Consider the following 19,542-nt stretch of genomic DNA (forward strand, 5'->3'; position numbering starts at 1 on the left):
GTGAGTGTAAGTAGGTGTTAGTAGCATCTAGTAAGTGGAGTTCAAGGATACTGTTAGGCATCCTACAAGACAGTGCCCCCACGACAAAGAATTTTCCAGTTCAAAATGTCTGTAGTATTGAAGTTGAGAAACCATGCACATTCTAGGCTTCTGAGTTTTCCTTCTTGGCTTCTGTCTCTAGGCCATTCAGAGCAATTTCTGGAGGTAACAATGCACAGCTAATTTGTCCCTGCTCCCAGGCTGTTTCATAGTGGATGGTTCTTTATAATGGATAAATATTCTCTTAGCTAGAATGCTTGGGGAGGAGACTGGAGCATTAGGGTTCTCTTACTTTTTGTTTTGGTGCTGTTAAAGCCTCTAATTTAAGTTTATGGATATTTGATTTTCCACTCTGTAAACTGCAAGATTGTCAGCCATCTTGGATTTATAGTGAAAGACTGAAAAAATATTCATTTCGTTAAGTCTTCACTCAAAGTGCGCTTTGTTTTTGAAGGACCTTCTGAAGACTGCTACATAGTAGGCAGTATACCGACATCCTAACACTTTAACTGAGTATTCTACAGTTGCATCTTTAGTAGGCATGTAGTCCCATGTACAAGATATGGCAATTTACCAGCTGTTTTGCTTGTTAAGAATTGCTGACTTCTCACCCTACAATAGAGGGAGAACATATTCTCTTCATGTTCTATTATTGACTTAGTTCTACATTTTAGGGCTGTCACTTCTATAACCTGATTCCTGACATACATTTTTATATTTGTCAGGCTTCTTTTGGATGATAGAAACCCAATTAAATTAATGTGTCCCATTTTTGTAAGTGGCAACTCTCTCCATGTTTTTGCTCGGATCCCAAACCTTGAAGTTATTCTTGACTCTTTCATTTCCCCCACACAGTCTTTCAGTGTATTCTGTTGTCTTCAGAATATTTTCTGAAATCTGACCAGTTCTCACTACCTCTGTTTGGGTCACTCAGGTTCAACACCATTGTCTCTCTCCTACATAACTGCTAACAAGTCTCCTTGCTGCTACTGTTGCTCTCAAAATATTAGCCTCAGATTATTAGTGTCATCCTTTTGAAAAGTAAGAGGTCACGTCACTTTGCTCAGAATCTTTCACTGGCTTCCCATGTACCTCAGAATATGAGCTCAAGGCCTTCAGATGAGCTAGTTTTCTGGTTCTGCTTTCCCTCCCTCATGTACCATCTTTCTGTGAACTCAGGTTTTTCTATTGTCTCTACCATTCACCCCACGCAGGCCTCCTTGCTGTTTCTTAAATAGGTGCTTTGCACTAACTGTCCCCCTGGCCTGGAATGTTCTTCTCCAGATATCCACATGACTTACTTCCTTATCTCCTTTAGGTCCTTGCTCAAATATCACTTCATTTGTCGAGTCTTTGTTCAGGAAATGTTAAATCCAGAGGGAAGTGTTTCCCAACCGTAATTCTAAAATTTCAGCTGGTACATCTGTCTGTTCACACCTCAACTCAGGTGTGATTAGGCCTAGGGGCAAAATCTTTTCAGACTGTTCTTCAGTTCTCCTTCTATCTCTTGGCTCTTCTCTGCGTTGGCTCACTGTCAAGTAGGTACTTAAGTTCTTTCAGTTTAGCAACCTCAGCTGAAAGAGAACTTTCTGATTAGTTCCTACAAAAATTCGGGGTTGAGTTTTATTGGTTCAATTGGGTTACATACCCATTCCTGAACTTTTGCTTGGGAAAGGGAATATGCTGATTGTCCAGACCTGGGTCATACACCTGTCCCAGGAACTTTATGCTTATTCCAGGAACTCGAGAGTGGGAATGATTTCTGTTACCAAACTATATGGATTAAGAATAAGAGAAGGGAAGTTTGACAGAAGAAAATTTAGATGCTTCTACCAAAAGAAAGGGAGTAAAAGATAACACAGATCTGTCACTTACATACACGTGGAACTCATGCTCATTTGAAAAAAAAATTAATCTTAATTGTATGTAGGCATTCCTGCCTCATCTATTTTTCACCTAACATCACATCATAAATAAGAGATTTTTCTTTGAAAACGTGATTTTTAAATGGATGCAAAGTTGTATTTAAATTTATTATTTAAATTTTAGATATTTGATTTATCAGAATTCGTTTTTGGCTTAGCAGAATTGGGATTGTACTTATTGGAGAAGTTAGAGGACTAGTGGTGGAAGAAAGAAGTAGGGCCAGGACTAGGGTGAGAGGCCTAGGACACAAAACTTAAGACGGTGTTCCCTTTTAGGGTCATGCAACTGCACTTGCATGACCTTGAAAGTGAATGTCTCCATAAGTTTGCACCCTAGGCTCTTCTCTTGGCTCACTCTAGTCCTAGTTGGGAAGAGAAGCACATTTAAGGAATAGGAACTATATTTGGCTATGAGCGGGAGTTAGCAATGGTAACCTGTGTTGTTGGAGCAGTTGGTGGGGAAGATTAAGGTACACCAGAAAGCATTTACACATTTTTTTTTTAACTAAAGTTTGGGGTGACAATGGTTAGTAAAGTTACATAGGTTTCAGGTGTACAATTCTGTAATACATCATTTATATATCACATTGTGTGTTCACCACCCAGAGTCAGTTCTCTTTCCATCATCATATATTTGATCCCCTTTCCCCTCACCTATCACCCCCTTTTCCCCTTCCCCCTGGTAACCGCTAAACTATTGTCTATGTCTATGAGTTTTTGTCTCTTCATTTGTCTGTCTTGTTCCTTTGTTGTTTTCAGTTTTATATCCCACATATCAGTGAAATCATATGGTTCTCTACTTTTTCTGTCTTATTTCACTTAGCATTATAATCCCAAGATAGTTATATATTTTTAACTTGTCTGTAGAAAACTTTGCTAAGTTCTGAAAAGGATAGTAATCTTTTTGAAGTAATACAAGGAATATAATTTTTAATCATAGGTTTATAGTAGGTTGAACAAAGAAATGTTCCACTTAGAGATGCTACCAAGGAAGTTGTTACTTATTTTTAACCCAAATTATTTTAATATCAAGTGGAAAAATACTATTTTTTTATTGAAAAATAAAAATTATAGAAAGACTTAAGTTGAAGCGTGATACATAAGTAACACATGGGAGCTTTGACGAGCTTTTTTGAACAAGACACTTGACATTGCTTAGTGTTGGGCATGAAATCCCAGTTGAATAGTTGTCTTTCTTGTTTTTATTAGTTTGGGGCAGAAGTAATTACAGTTTAAAGGGTTAATTGCAAAAACTGCAATTACTTTTGCACCAACCTAATAGGTCTTTAAAAATAACTGTTTCTATGTCACATTGGGAGACCAGATTATGGAATTCTAGGCAACTCAGCTTTATTTGCTGATAGAGAAGAGAGGCCAAAAACAAAAATTCAAATTAAATGAATTGTCCAGTAATTGCGAGATCTGTCTTTAGAGTGGAATTACGTAACATATATAATGTGTATACTTAGGTACACACTATATTTCGCTCCTTGGAAATCTTTATAAGTAACACTGTTTATTATATCTAGGGGTTAAATTGAAGCTCCTCTATTGAAAACAGTATAAAAGAGAAATTATGATTAAAATTTTCATATTTAAATATCATTTTAAGTCCTGAATTTTATCGTTTAATATAACAACTTTTGTCAAAGCCTTCCCTTACACCGAAGAGTACAAATCAGAGAAAGCTGTAATTCACCTTGGAATTTCATTCATTCAGTCATCGCTTGTTTGGTTACAGTGTTCCAGGCATTATATGTGATGCTGGCTGTATTAAGGTAATAATCCCTGTCTTCAGCCAAATCACAGTTTAGTGGAAAAAGGTGGATGTAATAACAGCTTCATTATATGTAGATTAGATTTCCAACCAGTTCTAGCATTAAAAACATTGCCAAATCTAGAAGAGAAAAAAATGCTTGTCTGGGGGGCAAAGAAGGAGCCCTTTGGAAGCAGGTGAGAGCTTATACGAGTAGGGGGCTTGGAAGATGTGCCTGCGTTCGGGCAGTTTCCTGAGCAGAAGGAAAGGAGTCATCTCATTGGTAACATCTATGAAATGTCCTCTGATGATTCCTGTGAAAGTCAAGGAAGTTGGGGAAATGACAGGAAATGGAATAGGCAAACAAAAAAGAGGAACTTGAAAGAAGGGGAGAGTTGATTATAAACCACGAAGTTGGGATTAGAAATACGAGGTCATAAGGCAAAAAAGATGAGAAACTGTGACAGCGCTGTAAATTGCATGTATTGACATCAGTGATAAAAAAGAACCAGTGACCGAGATACAGCTTAGAAATTCTGGGTTCAAGGACTGAGAGAATAGCTGATAAAAGAGTCATGCTTTGGCATACTTAAGTGTGTTAGAGAAATTGTATATGTGCTGGGAGAATCCTTCCCAAATCTTCCCAACCTTTGACAAAGTTTTTCTCACGTAGTTAATTACTTTAGATTGTAATATTTTAACGAGTGTAGTTACTCGCTTCTATTGATTTGCTTCAAACTTGGAATTAGTTTTATGCTGTGAAAATGGAGAAAGACACGAGTTACCTATTCAAAACTGAGAGAATGGGTTAGGGAAGAAGGGAAGCTACGTTACTCATCGGGAAACTTGTGGAAAGAGATGGGAGCGAGGAAGCAGGGGATAGACAAGCCCAGCACGCATCCTGATTCTCAATGTGGTGAGCGTGAGAGCCTCCCGCAGTTGATTTCCAGCGACAGCCTACGGTACTCTGTGTATACATGCTCACTTTTCTCTCTAGTGTAACATTCTGACTCCTGAAATTTCTTCTTGCAGCTCATGTTTTCTATGATCATTCCTGTGAGACGTCACTGAACGTTTTCTCAAGTGTCTTCCTCATCCCTAATGTGTAATCCTCCAACATGGACCTGCCACTTTAGCTAAGATATGGCCAACAATGAATAGTAGTAAGGTAGGATTACTTTACTTTTCTTTGTAAATTACTGAAAAAAAAGAGTATATTATTTTTTTACTTTGACTTGTCTTGGTTTGGTAGTGTTTATGTTAGACTATTCTCCTCTCTAGGCAGGCTACGGTCATTTTATATTAGTTATTTATTTGTTTTTGCTTGTCATTTCATCTACTGAATTCTATCTTATTTGGGACATAATTATTATTATTTTTTTCAACTAACACGTATAATCAGCAGAATCCCAATCTGTATGTCTTTTCCAACACGCATGCCCACCAGTCCTGTATTTTCAACTACCTGGCACCAAACTCAATATGTCTTCTTTTTCTTCTTCTTCTTCTTCTCCTTCTCCTTCCTTTTTCTTTTCTTTTTTTTTTTTTTTTTAAGGAGGGCACAGGTCATAGTGGCCCACACAGAGATTGAACCGGCAACCTTGGTGTTATTAGCACTGCGCTCTAACCAACTGAGCTAACCGGCCGCCCCTTGTTTTTCTTTTTAAACACTCATTCCTCCTTCTGGTTTCTGTATTTCTGTTAACAGCATTATTAGTCCCATTGTCTAACGTGGTCATATATTCCTTTACTGTTTCATTCATTTATGTGATGCACATTGATAGGCTTCTATTAAATATCAGACGGTTTGCTGCTTTTGGGGATATAATGATGAGTAAGCTGGATACCCATTCTTATAGCTTATACTGTAGTGGCGGACAGGTTTAAAAATCTTCTGACAAAATAACTATGAATTGTAATAAATTTTTTGAAGTAAAGCAAAACAAATAATTTGGAGATATGGGCCTATTTGAGATAGGGTGGTCACAAAAGGTTCCTCTAAGGAGTTGATATTTAAGCTGAGACCTGTCTATGAGAAGAAGTTATTTCAAGAGTGGGTAGTGGATCTTGTTAAATGCTTTTTCTGCATCTATTGATATGATCATAAGGGTTTTATACTTTATTTTGTTAATGTGGTGTATCACATTGATTGATTTGCATACATCAAACCATCATTTGCACCCTTGAAATGAACCCCACTTGATCGTGATGTATTATGTTTTCAATGTATTGTTGTATTTGATTTGCCAATATTTTATTTTGGATTTTTGCATCTGTATTCATCAGAGATATTGGTCTGTAGTTTCCTTTTTTTTGGTGTTATCCTTGCCAGGTTTTGGTATCAGGGTAATGTTGGCCTCATAAAATGAGTTAGGAAATATTGCCTCTTCTTCAGCTTTTTGGAAGCGTTTGAGAAGTATAGGTATTAAATCATCTTTGAATGTTTGGTAGAATTCATTAATGAAGCGATTGGGTCCTGGACTTTTACTTTTTGGGAGGTCTCTGATGATTGTTTCAATTTCCTTACTATTGATTGGTCTATTTAGATTTTTCAGTTCTTCATGATTCAGTCAAGGAAGGGTATATATTTCTAAGAACTTGTCCATTTTTTTTCTAGGTTATTGAATTTGGTAGCATATAGTCTTTCATAGAATTATTGTACAATCCTTTGTTTTTCTGTGGTGTCCATTGTAACTTCTCTTTTATTTCTGATTTTATTTGAATTTTTTTCCTTTTTTCCTTAGTGAGTCTAGCCATGGTTTGCCAATTGTATTACTCTTTTCAAAGAACTGGCTTTTTGTTGCATTCATTTTTTTATTGTCTTTTCTCCATTTCACTTAATTCTGTTCTACTTTTTATTATTTTCTTTCTCCTGCTGACTTTGGGTTTCATTTGTTTTTCTGTTTCTAGTTCTTTAAGATGTAATGTTATGTAGTTTGTTTGGGGTTTTTCTTGTTTCTTGAGACAGGCTTGTAATGATATCAACCTTCCTCTTACTATTGCTTTGTTGCATCCCAAAAGTTTTGATACCTTGTGTTTTCATTCTCATTTGTTTCTATGTATCTTTTGATTTTTCCTTTTATTTCTTCTTTGACCTAGTTGTTCTTTAGTAACTTGTTTAATCTCTATATATTTGTGTTTTTTCCCACTTTCTTTTTGCAGTTGATTTTCAATTTCAGAGCATTGTGGTTAGAGAATATGCTTGATATGATTTTAATCTTATTAAATTTGCTGAGGTTTTCTGTCCCAACATATGGTCTATGTTTGACAATGTTCCCTGTGCACTATAGAAGAATGTATAATTTGGTGTTCTGGGATGAAAGGCTCTGTAAGTGTCGATTATGTCTACTTAGTCTAACATTAAGGCCGATATTTCCTTATTGATTTTCTATTTAGATGATCTATCCACAGCTGTCAATGAGATATTTAAGTCCCCTACTATAATGGTGTGGTGTTTTTTTCAGTTTTCCCTTTAGTTCTATTATTAATTGTTATATATATTTTTGGATTGTTATATATATTTGGCTCCCTGATTGGATATATATATATATATATATATATATATATATATATATATATATATATACTGTATTTAGATGTGTTATGTCTTCTTGATGTATTGTTCCCTTTATAAAATATTCTCATTATGAAATGTTTGTCTTTGTCTCTTGTTACCTTTTTTATCTTGAAATCTATTTTGTCAATTGTAAGTACAGCCAAACCTGTTTTTCTCTCGGTCCCTTTTGTTTGGAGTACCATTTTCCACCCTTTTACTTTGAGTCTATATTTGTCCTTGCAGCTGAGACATGTCTCCGGAAGGCAGCATAGGGTGCTTTTTTTTTTTTTTTTTTTTTTCCCCTTCACCACATTCTTTTAAGAAATTAGTAAGTCTGAATATATTTTTTTTCCAATTACGGTTGACATTCAATATTATTTTATGTTAGTTTCAGGTGTACAGGCATAGTGGTTAGACATTTATATGATTTATGTAGTGATCCTTTGATTAGTCTAGTACCTACCTGGCACCATACATAGTTATTACATATTACTGACTATATTCCTATGCTGTACTTTACATCTCTGTGACTGTTTTGTAAATACCAATTTGTAGTTTTTTAAACCTTTCACCTTTTTCACTCAGTCCCCCAATCCTGCTTTCATCTGGCAAGCATCAGTTTGTTCTCTGTATCTATGAGTCTATTTCTGTTTTGTTTGTTCATTTATTTTGTTCTTTAGCTTCTACATATAAGTGAGATCATATGGTACTTGTTTTTCTCTGTCTGACCTTTTTCACTTAGCATAATACCTTCTAGGTCCATTCATGTTGTTGGAAATGGTAAGATTCATTTTTTTTCATGGCCAAGTAATATTCCACTGTATACAGATACCACGTCTGCTTTATCCAGCCATCAATTGATGGATATTTAGGTTGCTTCCATATCATGGCTGTTGTAAATAATACTGTAATGAACATAGCGCAGCATATATGTTTTTGAATTAGTATTTTGGATTTCTATGGATAAATACGCAGAAGTGGAATTGCTGGGTCGTAAGGTGGTTCTAGTTTTAATTTTTTGAAGAACCTTTAAATTGTTTTCCATAGTGGCTGCACCAATTTATAATTCCACCAACAGTACACAAGGGTTATCTTTTCTCCACATTCTCGCCAAGACTTGTTTGTTGGTTGGGTTTGTTTCTTGATCCAGTCTGCTACTCTCTGCCTTTTTACTGATGAGTTCAGTCCACTTACATTTAGGGTGATTAGTGATGTATGAGGATTTCCTATAGCCATATCATCTTTTATTTTATGATAGATCTGTATCTCTATTGTTTCTTTTCCCTTGTGTTTCTGTCTTTTAGTTTAGTTTGGTGTTATTCTTTTTTCTTCTTTTTTCTCTTTCTTTATGTTATGTGTCTCAGCTGTAGATATTTTTTGATGTGGTTACCATTAGGTTTATGCAAAAGAAAACTTCATATATAAATAGTCCGTTTTCTTCTGAAAGTGTCTTATACTCATTCCCCTTTGCAAATTCAGACCTTTATCCCCTACCCTTTTATGTTTCTGTCGTCACAAATTATCCCTATTTATGGGGTGAGGTCATTTCAAAATTGCAGTAGCTCTTTTTTTTAATGTCTTTATGCCTTTTAACTTTTATGTTGTATTTAAGTATATAATACCCTATTCTGAATAAAGGGGTAATTTCCTGCCTCTGTTTGTGTTAGTCACCTTTCTCATAGTTTTAAAAGATGACTTTTGTCTTTTTGTTTAATGTATAATACCTCCCCCACCTTCAGTATTTCCTATAATGCATCTCTTGTGGTGGTAAATTCCCTCAGCTTCTGTATGTCTTAAAAGTCTTTATTTCTCCTTCAGATCATTCTTGTCTGGTAATTTCTCTTTTCCCGTAGTTTGAAAATTTGATACCACTCTCTCCTAGCTTGTAGACTTTCTGCTTAAAAATCAAATCATAATCCAATGGGATTTCCTTTTTGGGTTACTGTCTTCCTTCTCCTGACTACCTTGAGAATTCTTTCTTTATTGTTAATTTTTGACAGTTTTAATATAATATGCCTTGGAAAAGGCCTTTTTGGATTGAGATAATTAGATCTTCTGTTTGCTTCGTGGATTCGAGGATCCAGGTCTTTCTATAGGTTTGGGAAGTTCTCATTGAGTATTTGTTTGAATAGGCTCTCTGTTCCCTTCTCCCTCTCTTCTTCTTTGGTATGCCCATTAATCATATGTTACTTTTTCCGATGGAGTCAGTTCTCATAGAATCTTTCCTTCCTTCCTTCCTTCCTTCCTTCCTTCCTTCCTTCCTTCCTTCCTTCCTTCCTTCCTTCCTTCCTTCCTTCCTTTTATTTCTTTCTCTCTTGTTTTTTCTCAAGTGTCTCCTTCCATCTGTGTTATTTCTAGATTTCTATCCTTGATATCATTAATTCTTTCTTCCACGTGGTCAACTCTATTTCCTAAGCTCACTAGTTCATTCTTTATCATTTTTATTGAGTTCTTCAGCTCCAGAATTTCTATTTGGTTCTTTTTTAAAGTTTCAACTTCTTTGGTAAAGTACTCTTTTTGTTCGTTGATTTTATTTCTGATTTCATCAAACTGCCTATCTGAGTTTTCTTATATCTTATTGAGTTTTTTCAGAACTGTGATCTTGAATTCTCTGTCAATCACATATTTCCATGTCTTCAAGTTTATTTTTGGAGATTTTTCATTTTCTTTTTGAGCTGCTTTTTTACCTTGGTTATTCATGGTATTTGACCAATTATTTCTCTGCCTAGGTAGTCTTTTATGGGTATGGAAATCTGCTCTTTAAGAGTGACACTTCTCTATTCAGTAGGTTGATAAGAAGAGTCTTTCCAGTAAGTGGCACTGATGCACAGGTTTTTTTATTTTTCTCTTGTACTGCTCCAGCTTCTCAGATCTCTGTGGGGCAATGGAAAATGCCCTGTATTCCCTAGGGAGGTGGGTGTCTCCTCTGTGATGAGGTTGCCTTGGTCTCAGGGTGCTACCCCCACAGGGGAATGTGCTGGGTGATGGGGCTCTGAGACCATGAAATATCAGAGCTGCCCCCTGCCACCAGACACTGCTGGCCTTGATGGACTGCCCGAGGTATCCCAGGTGCCCCCACTTGGATCAGCAGGGAAGGGTGGGGGAGGAGTGGGCTGGGACAGTCGGCTCCTGGGTTTGTGGCTTTGTTCTCCTCCCAGTAATGGCAACTGCCAGACCTCAGCTGCCTCACCTTTGAATCTCCACTCTGGTCACTGGGATCAGAAGCCATGTGCGTCTGCTGCTCAGGGAGAAATGCTTCTGCCTCTCCAGTTCTCAGGGCTGCAGACAGGATGCTCTGAAACCTGACATCCACCAATACAGCCTCCTCTGAGGCCCACTGCTAACTCGGAGAGAGTGAGGGGAGGCAACCAGACTCTGGGGTTTTGTTTTTATGCCTGGCAATGATGGCCTCCAGATCACAGCCTCCACAGAGCACCTCTGTGCTCCATCCCGGCCCCGGTTACTGGGCCTAACCCCAGTACATGCTGACTACTCAAGCAGGAATGCTCACTCCATCTCGCTGCAACTCAGGGCTGCAGAGTGTGCACACAGAAACCTGATTGCTCCCCTCTCCTGAGACCCTCATTGAGCTCTGGGCTGCATCTGTACCACCCGTCTGCGTTTCTCTCTTCCCTCCTCCCCTGTGGGATCTGATTCTCCACCTTCAGATGTTTCAATGTGAGGATCAGTCAGACATGTTTGAGTGTTGAGCAGGGAATCCTTTGTTGAATTATAGCTGTTCAATGTGTTTTAACTTCAAAGGGAGAGACCCGGGGGACCTCTCACACCACCATGCTTCCTTCGTTTTTTCTTCACTGAAGAATTTTAAAGATGTTTTCTCAGAAGAGAGGAGTTAATATTTATCGTTTTTGTTCTATGTGACGGGCCCTTGGCTAGCTGTTTTAAATATTTTATTTTATTTCTACAATAATGTAATGAGTATTCCTACTTCGTATATGGTTATCTTTTGAGGTTTCGAGCTGAGAAGAAGTAGTAGGAGAAGGACCTTAGATATCCTTCACTCCCTTCTCTTTCAGCTGAGACCTAGAGAGCGTCTGTGACCTGGCTGAGATCCCGCAGCTGGTTTTTGCGTTTGCTGAGGCTAGTGCTGCATTTGTCTGACACCGGCCTCCTCTCATGCTTTCTGTCTTCCCACCCCTTCAATACTTTATTTTGAAAATGTTCAATGCTATACAAAAGTTGAAAAATGTAGGACAGTAAACACACATACTACCTTTCACCTGTATTCAGTCACTGTTAATATTTTCCCCTATTTTCTCTATTTGGAGAGAAATATATTTTTTATATAAACATATATATATATATATATATATATATATGTATGTATTTATTTTTAAAGTCATTTGAAACTACATTAAAGAGATACCGATATAATTTTTTAAGCATGCATATCCTAATAATATGGATAATTTTTTGCATGATTATAATATCACTGTTACATATGAGGAAATTAACACTAGTTTAATAATATGTTTAATATAATCGTGCTTATTTAGATCTCGCCAATTGTCCCTAAATAATTTTTTGTTATGGTTTTAGTTTTTTGGATACAGGGTTCAATTAGATTTCATATGCTACATTTTATTCTTATGTTTCTTTATTCTCTTTTAATCTTGAACAGTTTCTCATCTTGTTTCTCATGATTGTCTTTTAAGGAATATAGTTTGTGTATACTTAATATCTCTTGGGGAATTGCATGGTTTCTTCTAATATTATTTAACCAAAATTTATTGGCAATTTGCTTTTTCCTTCAAATTCTCTGAGGTTGCCAGAGATAAAGTTGTTTTTTCCAAACTTTTTAGGAAGTACATAATTTCATCATTTTTCAATTGTGGTAAAATTTGTATACAATATTATATATCAGGTGTACATTCTAATTTGATATTTGTGTACACTATGTAGTGTTCACCACTGTAAGTCCAGTTCAATCCATCACCATACAGTTGATCTATTTAACCCATTTTGCCCTTCCCCCATCCTCCTTCCACTCTAGTTCTCTGTATCTATGTTTGTTTTTGTTTTGTGTGTGACTTTTAAAAAAACATTTTTTTAGGTTTCACATGTAAGTGAAATCATTTGGTACTTATTTGTTTTTCTTCTTCTTACTGAAAATTTCATTCTTTTCTATGGCTGAGTAATAATTCCATTTTATATATATTTATACACATGCATACATATATACATACACACATACATATTTTGGCTGTTGTAAATATTGCTGCAATGAATATAGAAGTGCATATGTCTTTTCAAATTAGTGTTTTCGTGTTCTTTGGATGAATACCCAGAAGTGGAGTAGCTGGGTTATGTAGTATTTGCTCTCTTAATTTTTTGAGGAATCTCTATACTGTTTTCCATAGTGGCCGCACCAGTTTATATTCCTACCAACAGTGTGCAAGCATTCCTTTTTTCCACATCCTCGCCAACAGTTGTTATTTCTTGTCTTTTTGATAATAGCCATTTGAACGGGTGTGAGGTGATAGCTCATGGTGATTTTGATTTGCATTTTCCAGATAATTAATGATGTTGAACATCTTTTCATGTGCCTATTGACCATCTGTGTGTCTTTTTTGGACAAAATGTCTGTTCATATTCTCTACCTATTTTTTACTGAGGTTCTTTGTATTTTTGCTCTTGAGTTATGTGAGTTCTTTGTATATATTGAACATTAACCCCTTGTTGGATATATGATTTGCAAGTATCTTCTGCCATTCATTCGGTTACCTTTTCATTTTGTTGATGTTTTCCTTCATTGTGCAGAAGCCTTTTAGTTTGCCGTAGTCCCATGTGTTTATTTTTGCTTCTGTTTCCCTTGCCTTTGGAGCCATATCAAAAAAAAACATTGCTAAGACCAGTGTTAAGGAGCTTACTGCCTATGTTTTCTTCCAGGAATTGTATGGTTTCAAGTTTTACATTCAAGTTTTTAATCCCTTTTGAGTTAATTTCTGTGTATGGCGTGAGATAGCGGTGCAGTTTCACTCTTGCTTGTCACTGTCCAGTTTTTTCAATACCATTTATTGAAGAGACTGGTCTTTCTCCATTGTGTGATCTTGGCTCCTTTGTTGTAAATTAGTTGTCGGATATATGTGGATTTTTTTCAGGGTTCTATTCTATTCCATTGAACTCTGTTTTTGTTTTTGTGCCAATATCATACTGTTTTGATTACTTTAGCTTTGTAATATAATTTGAAATCAGGGAGTGTGATACCTCTAGCTTCGTTCTTCTTTCTCAAGATTGGGTTGGCTATTTGGGGTCTTTTGTGATTCCAATCAAATTTTTGAATTATTTGTTCTATTTCTGTGAAAAATTCCATTGGGTTTTTGATGGCAATTGTATTGAATCTGTAGATTGCTTTGGGTAGTATGGTCATTTTAACAATATTAATTTTTCTAATCTTTGAGAATGGAATATCGTTCTATTTATTTGTGTCTTTTTCAATTTCTTTCATTAATATCTTATAATTTTCGGTGTACAGGTCTTTTACCTCCTGGGTTAAATTAATTCCTAAGTATTTTTTTTCTTTTTGATGCAGTTGTAAGTGGGATCGTTTTCTTAATTTCTCTCCCTGATAGTTTGTTATTAGTGTATAGAAATGCCACGGTTTTCTGTATATTGAGTTTTGTATCCTGAAGCTTTACTGAATTCATTTATTAGTGCTAACATTTTTTTGGTGGAGTCTTTAGGGTTTTCTATATACAGTATCAGGTCATCTGCAAATAGTGACAGGTTTAGTTCTTCCTTTACAATTTGGATGGCTTTTATTTCTTTTCCTTGACTATTTGCTCTGGCTAGGACTTTAAATTCTATGATGAATAACCGTGACAAGAGTAACCCAAGAGTGGACATCCTTGTCTTGTTCTTGATCTTAGAGAAAAAGCTTTCAGCTTTTCATGATTGAGTGTTTTGTTAGCTGTGGGTTTTGTTATTTGGGTTTGCCTTTATTATGTTGAAGTACATTCCCTCTATATTCACTTTTTGAGAGTTTTTAATCATAAATAGATATTGTCCAATGCTTTTTCTGCTTCTATTGAGATGATCATATGATTTTTGTCCTTCATTTTGTTAATTGGTGTATAATGTCGATTGAGTTGCAGATGTTAAACCATCCTTACATCCCTGGAATAAATCCCACTTGATCATACTGTATGATCCCTTAAATGCATTGTTGCATTTTTCTTGCTAATATTTTGTTTAGAAATTTTGCATCTATGTTCATCAGTTGTTTTGGATTGTAATGTTTTGTTTGTTTTGTTTTGTGGTATTCTTGTCTGGATATCACGGTAATGCTGAACTTATAAAATGAGTTTGGAAGTGTTCCCTGTTATTCCATTTTTTGAAAGAGTTTGAGAAAGACAAATATTAAATCTTCATTTAGTGTTTGGTAGACTTCACCAGTGAAGTCATTTGGTTCTGGGCTTTTATTTACTGGGAGGTAGTTATTTTATTTTATTTTATTCTTTTTAAATTACTGATTCAATCTCCGTACTAGTAGTAGGTCTATTCAGATTTTCTATTTTGTCATGGTTCTATCTTGGGAATTTGGGTGTTTCTAGGAATTTATCCATTTCTGGTAGGTTGTGCAATTATTTGGTGTATAATTGTTCATAGTAGTCTCTTAAGATCTTTTGAATTTCTGTGGTATCCGTTGTAACTCCTCTTTCTGATTTTGAGTCTTCTCTTTTTCTTGGTGAGTCTAGCTTAAGGTCTGTTGACTTTGTTTATGTTTTCAGAGAACCAGCAGTGTTTTTAAGTGGGGAGAGTCATATTTTGGTTTAGAGGAAAGAAAGTGTTAGTGAAGAAGTGAGTGGATGGTGCAGGGACGTCTGTGAAGTCTCTCCTTCCTTTTGCTCCAGCCAGGTTTAGATGATACTTCTGTGCTTGTACTAACTCTGTACAGGGATTCTCTGTAGCAATTATTGTTATGTGTTAGAATTGCTTCTCCTCTAATAAGCTCCCTGAAGCTGCAACCAGTATTTTTTATCTCTGTGTACTGAGGACTTCATTCAGGGCCAGGCTTGTTACAGACATTTAATAAATACTTTCTGGATGAATCAACAAATGAATGAATGAAAGCTTTTTTCTGAGACATCAGAGCAAAAAACCAAAGATTCCTTTGCTGGGTAACCACAGTAATGGTTGGACCTGTGGTTAGACCAATTCATTGTTGAGGTGCTTAGTCAGAACTACAATTAGTTCAGGAGCCTGGGATGTAGAACAGGGATGAAATTGTTCAGTGGAAACCAGAAGCATTCTAATGAGTGGAAATGCAACTGGAATATTTTACACAGAAGTAACTATCATGATGTAAGTACCTTTGTCATTTTCTAAATAAAAATAATTCAAATGCATTTGAAGGAGAGATAATTTTTAATATAAACATTCTATCCGTGAAATTTGATTTTTATCTTCTTACTCCTCAGTCTTAAAAAAAACTCTGGATATTTTTCTCATATCTTTTTTACATTATAAAATGAATACATGCTTATGATAAAAATGCAAACTAGAGGTACATAAAGTAGAAAGTGGTGTCTTTTTCCCATTATTCCAAGTCTTAGTCTTTAGAGGAAGTTAATGATAAAATTTTGATGTGTATCAATTTGGGCTTAAAATAAATAAATATATATATATATATATATATATATGTGTATATATATATATATATATATATATATATATATGTGTATATATATACACACATATATATATATATATACACATACATATATATATTCACACATGTTCATGTTTGTATAATTTTCAAAATACGATCATTTGATATATATGTTTCAAAATTTGCTTTTCCTACTTTTCTCTTGATTTCTACTTACTTTCCATGTAATTCCAAAATTTGTTAGACAACAGAACTAGCAGAGAGTAACAGTTGGAAAGCAGAGCAATCAAATGTATGAGGAGATAAAATTTAAAAAACTCAGGTTAGGAAAACACCTGCTAGTTTTTATTGCTGTAAATACTATTTGTTAATTTAGAAGTACTTCTTTTGGACTTGCTTAATCTATATGAAATTAAACAAGTAATAATTTTTCATATAATGCATTTTAGAATTTTAGAATAAACACGTAAAGGATAATTAGGTCAGAACTTTAAGATAGACCCACATGCCTGATGTGTGAGAAACATGAGGATATAATCTTGAAAAGGACATTGTCATTTCCGAGTGCTATGACAACAGTTGCAGAGGTAGAGGACGCTGCCTAGAGGAGGTGATATGAGCACAATCTTGAAATACTAGTAAGAGTTAGCTAAGCTTTTAAAAACATGGCCAGGAAGAATGAAGAAGGATTGGGTCATAGTTGGAGGTTGTTAGTACACGTGTAGAAAGACAGAAAGTCAAGGGAAGTCAGTTGCTTCAATATGTCTGGGGAAAGAAGTGGAGCCTCAGGTTGCCTGGGGAGTCTAGGCTATGTCTGTTTTCCTGGCATAAGAAAGAATAGCTCTTCTTTCATACTTAAAAGTATCCTAGTTCTGGATGATAAGTGGCACGGTCACCTTAGAAGAGAGAGAAGATAGGTGGAACTGATACGTTTTAAGGAATATAGTTTGATCATTGGGTGGCTGGAGATCTCTTTGAGGTCAAAGAGTAGGTTACGACTCCAGAGAGATGGAACGTGGTAGGTTATGGCCTAAGACTAGAATATAACATTTACCATTGCAGAGATGAAACAGTTTTGGGTTCAGGCTATGGGCAACAGCAAGGGTAGTCGAAATGGAGTTGGATCAAATGGGTCTTTGGAGAAGAGAAAGACTAGAGGTTAAAATCTCCATGGAGGAAGATAAGAGTTGGGTGGGAGAATAAAATTTGGGGGCAAGTGGAGATTGAGGGTAAGATTTGGAGACACATAATAGCTAGGTGAGATAGGACTTGGTAAAACTGAATGGTGTAAATTTCAAAGGAGACACGATTTTATTTAATAAGTTTGGAAGAGCAGTGATTTGGAAATGGCACTAAGGAATCAGGATAATGTTACCTATCACCCCATCCCCCAGCTTCATGGCTATGGGTGGTGGAATGCAGGGGAGGTATAGCCTCCAGCTTAGAGCACTGTGTTTTTGGGGAGCCAGGTTTCAGATAGGGTAAGGAGTTGGAGGTCCGAGATTTAGGGAAGTTTATTTACAAACTGAAGCGAATTGTAGAAGAACAATTTGGGAAGAAAACACGTTTGATAGGGCATAAGTAGAGACAGGATGGGGTGGGAGTGGGAATTAGGCCTTGCCTTTTGGGGAAAGAGTGAATTACACACAAAAAGCCAAGAATGGAACTTACTTTCCTCCGGCATGCAGACTCTAAGGTTTGTCTGATCTGGGTTCCCGGAGAAGCTGTCTCATTGCAGTGTAGGGATTGGCTTTGCCTTGGTTCGTTTAACTTATTACTGATGGGACGTTGACGGTTGCCATTCTGCTGGTGTCTGCCTTTAATGAACCTTTTTGACAGTACACATGTGGATTTTGAAATTGTATTGACTTCTCCTCACATTGTTACTCTCTTTGAAGGAGACAAAAATTGTTTGGCCTTAATTTGAAAACTGAGCTCTTTTATAATAATTGATCATATAAAAAGAGTAAAAGGTTAAGAGGTGTCTAAATAACAGTTATATTTCTAGAATTTAGGGCATATAAGATTGTATGCCTTGTGGCCATATCTAATCTTTTAAACTTTTTGTTTCCCTGTTTTCCTTCAAATTAGCCATGCTTCACAAACATGTTCCTCATTTTTCTACCTGTGTATCCTTGCTCATGATTAAACTTCTACTTAGAAAGTAACCTCCCCCATCACTTCCTTTTCCGTGGTCTCTCCTGTGTGGGAGCTCTTTCTCTCATGCTTTATTAGTAACGACTACTTTTTAATACATCTCTCCAAAGCAGGACACATTAAATACTTTATCTCATCCAACCTGCACAACAACCCTGCAAAGTGGGTATTACTATCCCTCTTGTAAAGATTAGAAAACTGAGCTTCCAGGAAGTTAATTAAAAAATACAGTTACACAGCTATTAAATCGTAGCACTAGGATTTCAACCCAGGACTGTTTCCAATGCCACCTCCTGCTTACACCTTTGCAGACAGACAAACAGGTAGGTGAGCTCCTTTCATAAGTATCCCTCAAGGCTTATGGAGATGTTCTTCTTCTTCTTCTTCTTTTTTTTTAATTAACCCCCCCCCCCACTTTAATGAAATATAATTGGCATCTAACATTGTGTAAGTTTAAGTTGTACTGTGATGATTTGATACATCTATATATTGTAAAATGTTCTCTTCTTAATAGAGTTTTGAGTCTTCTACTTTGTGCTTTTTTCTTTCTCTGTGACTTTGTAGCACTTTGTACCTCATGCTTTTATTTTTGTGAATTCCTCCCTGATGGCCTTTAGAAATACTGTGCATATTTCCTGTGTTTCCCCACTAAGCCTATAACCAATTTGTATATTTAAACCTGTTGAATTACATGGCATTTGTTTCTAGGTTTGTCACCCCAATAGGTGTGAATTTATTGAGACTAGGAACTGCAATCTTATGGGTCTTGCTACGCCTAGCCCTGAGAAATACACCTAACAAATAGATGCTCAATATATGCTGCTGAATAGATTTTGAATGAATTGTATCATCATTACCTATCTATTTCTTTTTAATACACTGTAAAGTATAGGCAGTAATCCAGATTTTATTTATCTTTGTATCTTTAACATTATCTCTCCTATGGTTACTCAATAAATACCTGTTGATTTATATGAATACTTTAAAACAAAGAACAAAGACTTCTGTTAATAATTCTGCTCTCCCTAAATAATTTTATATGTCAGTATTTTCAAATACACTTTTTAAAATAAAAAAGTTAATTTAAAAGCAAGCATGTTTCTTAAGTTTATAGACTTGCACAGGTTTTTTTCAGTTTTCTCTCTCAGTAGAACACCATCATCCATTAATGCTGTTCCAATAGGCTGGCCAATCCAGTGCTGTTTCAGTTGAATTTAATTTCTTTTTAAATTAAGCTGGAAGCAACATTTTAAAATAAAGAAAGCATAGGAGGAGTTTTAAGTACTGTATCTGTAAGGTGGCCAAGGTCAGCATATATTAACTAGTAATGAATGATGTCTTCATAGTTAAACGTTGATGACTGTTCATTCCTGCCTGTTTAACTGCTTCTGAAATAGCACCTCACTTTATTCATATGAGTCAGTTTTTTGGTTTGTAACTGTGGTTATTACTTGCATACTCGGTGGCTTTTTGTGAC

At 35.8% G+C, this 19,542-nt stretch overlaps 1 protein-coding gene across 2 annotated transcripts in view; it reads left to right on the forward strand.

Annotated features, from left to right (window-relative positions):
* The window catches only part of FER (FER tyrosine kinase), a 374,252-nt gene that overhangs the window by 11,565 nt on the left and 343,145 nt on the right, over window positions 1–19,542 (forward strand). Inside the window, exon 2 of one of the 2 annotated variants that reach the window (XM_019727983.3) lies at window positions 4,753–4,888. The exons of the other annotated variant lie outside the window; for it this stretch is intronic. The gene's annotated coding sequence lies outside the window, so the exon portion shown is untranslated. The remainder of the gene's footprint in view (window positions 1–4,752; window positions 4,889–19,542) is intronic. 2 annotated transcript variants of the gene reach the window in all.

Source organism: Rhinolophus sinicus, chromosome 3, assembly GCF_057876585.1.
Source record: "Rhinolophus sinicus isolate RSI-liver-muscle chromosome 3, RSI-T2T, whole genome shotgun sequence".
Taxonomy (NCBI): domain Eukaryota; kingdom Metazoa; phylum Chordata; class Mammalia; order Chiroptera; family Rhinolophidae; genus Rhinolophus; species Rhinolophus sinicus.